Below are 6,256 nucleotides of genomic sequence, written 5' to 3' on the forward strand. Positions count from 1 at the left end.
CAGCACCAGACACATGAAAATGCAGGGATAGGAAGAACATACCTTCCATAATACAGCGGCAACATGGCTACAAAAAGACCCGGTCTTTGTGGTGGCACGAGCTTAGTTCCACATCTGCCTTCATGAACATGTTGTCCTCCCCTGTCGCGATGATGGCAGATGGATGCGGTATTTCAAAATTGTCTTTTTAAAGAGATTTTGGTTAGTAATCTTACTCCAGCTCCACTGTTGTTTTGGATGGAGAAATTCTAATACGGAAGATGCTTGCAGACATAAGGAAGTAAAGCGGAAGTACCTTGGAAACTACAAAAATTAAACTACTAAAGTCCATATATGGTGGTTGTACTCTATGCATATATTTTAAAATAATATATGTCCCATAATGACTGCATTTTTATTTCCGTTGTCATATAAAATCGATTTTTTTCCCTTCTTAACCAATCTACAACCACCATCCTTTTTTTCCCCCCTGAAGCTCCTCCAAATCCTGATCTAATGCTGGAGTGGCGTGTTTACAGCAGCCCACTCATCTGAACAGACATCCTGTCTTAAATTCTGCACGCAGATAAGAGGAGAAAGGTTGTGTGCCTTCCCTCTTATATAAGGCACGCTTTGTTAGACGCTGCCAGTAAACCTGCTGGTAGTTGCATCTGAAGCCTCCATGCCTGAGAGCCTCATTGTTTTCTGTTGTAGTTGAACCTCCAGAGGCCGCGACATAACAAAATGCAGATTATGATGGATGAGCAGATGGCTAAAGTATGCAAAGGTGAGAGTGCATTAGCAAAAAAAATTTGAATAAATTGTTATTAATTTACGTAGTATATGTGACAAACATGACATCAGTAAACTATGTATGCATAAACACATGCAGTTGAATATGAAAAAATGCCTGAAATTTCTTTTCGCAACATTTCTCAAACTTTTCTAGAACTGTGACATGCGGCATCACATAAATTCTGTGTGGAATTTATTTCCTTAAAAACTTGGGTGATTAAGCTCTTTTGAATGATAGTAGTTTCAAGCAACGGGTTTTAAACTTGGAGGTAGCAGAAGTACATCTGGAAGGAATTGCTTTGTTACCTTTGACCCTGGGGCGAAATGTAAGGGTGCGACCGCGGTTTGCGGGCATAAAGTGGGCATGGCTGGGCGAGGGGATGGTCTAACAGAAAGGTAATATGATGCACGAATCTGTAATATAGTGTTTTAAATGTTAAAATATCTTTTCCAGCCCCCCCAAAACCCCCGTCAGACGATCTACTCGGGTGTATTCTCATTGTATCCGGGCCTTGTGAACATGTGTTCCGCCACTGCTTTGACCCCATTAATCCAAAATTCAATCACCTTACTGTATGTTACCAACATACCCTGCAAGTTTGATAGTAATGCATTTATTAGTTCTTGAGTTATATACAGTGCCTTGCAAAAGTATTCGGCCCCCTTGAATCTTGCAACCTTTCGCCACATTTCCGGCTTCAAACATAAAGATATGAAATTTAATTTTTTTGTCAAGAATCAACAACAAGTGGGACACAATCGTGAAGTGGAACAACATTTATTGGATAATTTAAACTTTTTTAACAAATAAAAAACTGAAAAGTGGGGCGTGCAATATTATTCGGCCCCTTTACTTTCAGTGCAGCAAACTCACTCCAGAAGTTCAGTGAGGATCTCTGAATGATCCAATGTTGTCCTAAATGACCGATGATGATAAATAGAATCCACCTGTGTGTAATCAAGTCTCCGTATAAATGCACCTGCTCTGTGATAGTCTCAGGGTTCTGTTTAAAGTGCAGAGAGCATTATGAAAACCAAGGAACACACCAGGCAGGTCCGAGATACTGTTGTGGAGAAGTTTAAAGCCGGATTTGGATAAAAAAAGATTTCCCAAGCTTTAAACATCTCAAGGAGCACTGTGCAAGCCATCATATTGAAATGGAAGGAGCATCAGACCACTGCAAATCTACCACGACCCGGCCGTCCTTCCAAACTTTCTTCTCAAACAAGGAGAAAACTGATCAGAGATGCAGCCAAGAGGCCCATGATCACTCTGGATGAACTGCAGAGATCTACAGCTGAGGTGGGAGAGTCTGTCCATAGGACAACAATCAGTCGTACACTGCACAAATCTGCCCTTTATGGAAGAGTGGCAAGAAGAAAGCCATTTCTCAAAGATAGCCATAAAAAGTCTCGTTTAATGTTTGCCACAAGCCACCTGGGAGACACACCAAACATGTGGAAGAAGGTGCTCTGGTCAGATGAAACCAAAATTGAACTTTTTGGCCACAATGCAAAACGATATGTTTGGCGTAAAAGCAACACAGCTCATCACCCTGAACACACCATCCCCACTGTCAAACATGGTGGTGGCAGCATCATGGTTTGGGCCTGCTTTTCTTCAGCAGGGACAGGGAAGATGGTTAAAATTGACGGGACGATGGATGCAGCCAAATACAGGAACATTCTGGAAGAAAACCTGTTGGTATCTGCACAAGACCTGAGACTGGGACGGAGATTTATCTTCCAACAGGACAATGATCCAAAACATAAAGCCAAATCTACAATGGAATGGTTCAAAAATAAACGTATCCAGGTGTTAGAATGGCCAAGTCAAAGTCCAGACCTGAATCCAATCGAGAATCTGTGGAAAGAGCTGAAGACTGCTGTTCACAAACACTCTCCATCCAACCTCACTGAGCTCGAGCTGTTTTGCAAGGAAGAATGGGCAAGAATGTCAGTCTCTCGATGTGCAAAACTGATAGAAACATACCCCAAGCGACTTGCAGCTGTAATTGGAGCAAAAGGTGGCGCTACAAAGTATTAACGCAAGGGGGCCGAATAATATTGCACGCCCCACTTTTCAGTTTTTTATTTGTTAAAAAAGTTTAAATTATCCAATAAATTTTGTTCCACTTCACGATTGTGTCCCACTTGTTGATTCTTGACAAAAAATTAAAATTTTAGTTTAGTTCGAAGCCTGAAATGTGGCGAAAGGTTGCAAGGTTCAAGGGGGGCCAAATACTTTTGCAAGGCACTGTAAATACTAATAATATATTTCATTTCAAGCACCTTTCAAAACACTCAAGGACACTGGACAAGAGATGGATTAAAATGAACAAACACTGATTAAAAACTGGATAAAAGTAATAGAAAATTAAGAGGTCGAGAAAAATCAAATCCAAACATACAGACAAACAAACAGACCTACGGAACTGAATATACAGTGAGGGGCAGAGGTATTTACACCCCTTGTAATTTTGTAAGTTCACCCCCTTAGAAAATAGGTGGAGGTCTGAAATTGCAATCATAGATGCATTTCCACTCAGAGACTTAACCAAAAAAAGAAATCCAGAACTCACATTGTATGATTTTTCAATGATTTATTTGTAATTTCCTGGGGTTCATAAGTATTTGTACCCCTGAGAATCAGCAATAATTATGACACTCAAAGAGTTGTCTGTCTACCAAGGCCGGCCCAGCCTATACGCAGACTATGCAGCTGCTTAGGGCCCCTGACCACCAGGGGGCCCCAAATCTGGCAACCTCATTTTATACGTTGTTAATAGCGCATCGTGAATTATGTGGCACACATTGCCGTTATCTATGCAAACATCCATTTTCTTGTCATTACAATCTGGCAACCTGGGGAGTGACGTTGAACCTGCTTCGCGATGATTGGTGCTCAAACTTTCTTGGAAAATAGATGCACAAATATGTCAAAGAGAATTTATCCTTCTGGAGCAGAGAAACAAAAAATCTGATGAATATACAAAATATGGACGTATGGGTTGGATTGCATGTATGGGTTTCACAGTACACTGTGACGAAATGTTGGGCCAAAAATATGGGCCCCTTGGCATTATTTTGCTTAGGGCCCCCAAATGGCCCTGGGTCAGCCCTGCCGTCTACCTTAAGTAACCACCCACCCACCACCCATTTGACCTCATAATTGTCACCTGTGCCCCCCACAGTCAGTCATAATCCAACTGCTACCATGGGCAAGACCAAAGAGTTTTCGAAAGACACCAGAGGGAAAAAAAAATTGTTGAGCTCCACAAAGCTGGAAAAGGCTATGGGACAATTTGAAAGCAGCTTGGAGAAAATAAATCAACAGTTGCAGCAATTGTTAGAAAATGGAAAAGGCTAAACTTGACTAAAAATCTACCTCGTACTGGGGCTCCATGTAAAAGCTCTGCTCGTGGTGCATCACTCATGATGAAAAAAGTGAGGGCTCAGCCTAGAACTAAATGGCAGGAGCTGGTCAATGACCTGAAGAGAGCTGGAAGCACAATTTCAAAGGGTTCTATCAGTAAAACACTATGGTACAATGGTTTAAAATCATGCATTGCTCAGAAGGTTCCCCTGTTGAAGGCCCGTCTGAAGTTTGCCAAGGACCATCTGAATGATACAGAGGGGTCATGCGATAAAGTCATTTGGTCAAATGAGACCCAAGTAGAACTTTTTGTTGCACACTTGCCTATTTGATGGATGGATGGATGGATGGATGGATGGATGGATGGATGGATGGATGGATGGATGGATAGAACAACATGTATGTTTGCCACTTTTCCACTAAAATTACTGCGGCTTTCTAGTGGCCGGTTCGCGCCCGCGCAAAGGAGTCTAACAAAACGTTTTTTTTGTTTGTTTTTTATAAATAATTAAAGATTTGTCTGCGAGCCAGATGTAGCCGTCAAAAGAGCCAAAAGAGCCACATCTGGCAAGCCGTAGGTTCCCAAACCCTGGTTTAGATAGTATCTGTGGGTACAGATTAATAAACTATGGGTACAGATTAGCTTGAAAAATATTTTTTTCTACCCTGGCACCCAGGGGGCTCCGTGGGTTATTGATCTGTTTCATTAGTTATAGTGTTGTAATTAAGGCCAAATTTAAAGGAGCAATATGTAAGATTTGAACTTCAATTCATTAAATGTCTCTAACATTTTAATATCCCTAAAGAAACACGTTTTTCGAAAATACTTCTAACAATGATTGAACCGAGATTTGCCCATTTTAAAAGCCGCTATCAGCCCGTAAAAATTGTTATTGTTTTGATTGTTTACAACGGATGACCCACCATTCACAAATCAGTCAATTACGAGATAAGTTCTTTGTCTTCGTCCAATACGTCACACGCTTGTATTACAAGTGCTTTTACTTATACTCAGAGGTCGGTAGAGTAGCCAAAATGTTTACTTGCGTAAGAGTAGTGTTACTTCAAAATATTATTACTCAAGTAAAAGTATAAGTACTCATCCAAAAAATGTACTCAAGTACAGGTAAAAAAAGTACTTGGTGAAAAGAATACTCAAGTAATGAGTAACATTGTGAGTAACTGCTTACATTTGTTAGATTTTTTTTTAAACAATAGTATTTTTTCTCAGTACAAAGTGATCTATATGAACTGTTATAATGATACTGTACAATGACCCATTACATAGAAACGTTAAGCCAAAGAAATTAAAAAAAAAAAAAAAAAAGTGATCTATATGAACTGTTATAATGATACTGTACAATGACCCATTACATAGAAACGTTAAGCCAAAGAAATTAAAAAAAAAAAAAAAAGAACCATTATTCGTCCAAAGAGCATGAGTGCCCTCTAGTGGAGAAAATAGTTCCTAGTTTGAATAGTGAATAGTTCATTCATAATTGTTATTATGAAATTAAAAGGATCATATCTCCAGTTTTCCGTGGTCAATTGGTGCCGAATAAAAACGGGGAGAGAGGTTAAAATCCACAATTTCGAGTCATGTTGAGGGCGGCGCTCTATATCAAATGCTTCATTTTTTACAGTGCTTTAATAACGCCACGTGAATGAACAAGCTGGCATGATCATAGAACGGCAAGCTTGCATCTGATTGGAATAATGGAGTCATGTGATTATTGTTGTTGAAATTGGTAGAGCTACTCTTGGGATCTCTGGCAAAAAAATAAATAGATAAATAGATCTAATATGTAGAATAAAAAGGAAAAAATGTAACGACTCTTATGCAGCCTAAAGTAGCGGAGTAAGAGTCACTTTTTTTCTTCACAATCTACTCAAGTAAAAGTAAAAAGTATGGCTTAATAAAACTACTCTTTTAAGTACATTTTTCTCAAAATGTTACCCAAGTAAACACGCAATTGATTCTCCATTGTGAATAGTTCCATTTGGAATGTTGTGCGCTCATATTGCTTTTAATTTATTGCTTAAATTGCAATACAGTGGTACCTCGACATACGATCGCTTCCACGCACGATCTTTTCGATATCAGAC

This window comes from Corythoichthys intestinalis, chromosome 3 (assembly GCF_030265065.1).
Source record: "Corythoichthys intestinalis isolate RoL2023-P3 chromosome 3, ASM3026506v1, whole genome shotgun sequence".
Lineage (NCBI taxonomy): Eukaryota > Metazoa > Chordata > Actinopteri > Syngnathiformes > Syngnathidae > Corythoichthys > Corythoichthys intestinalis.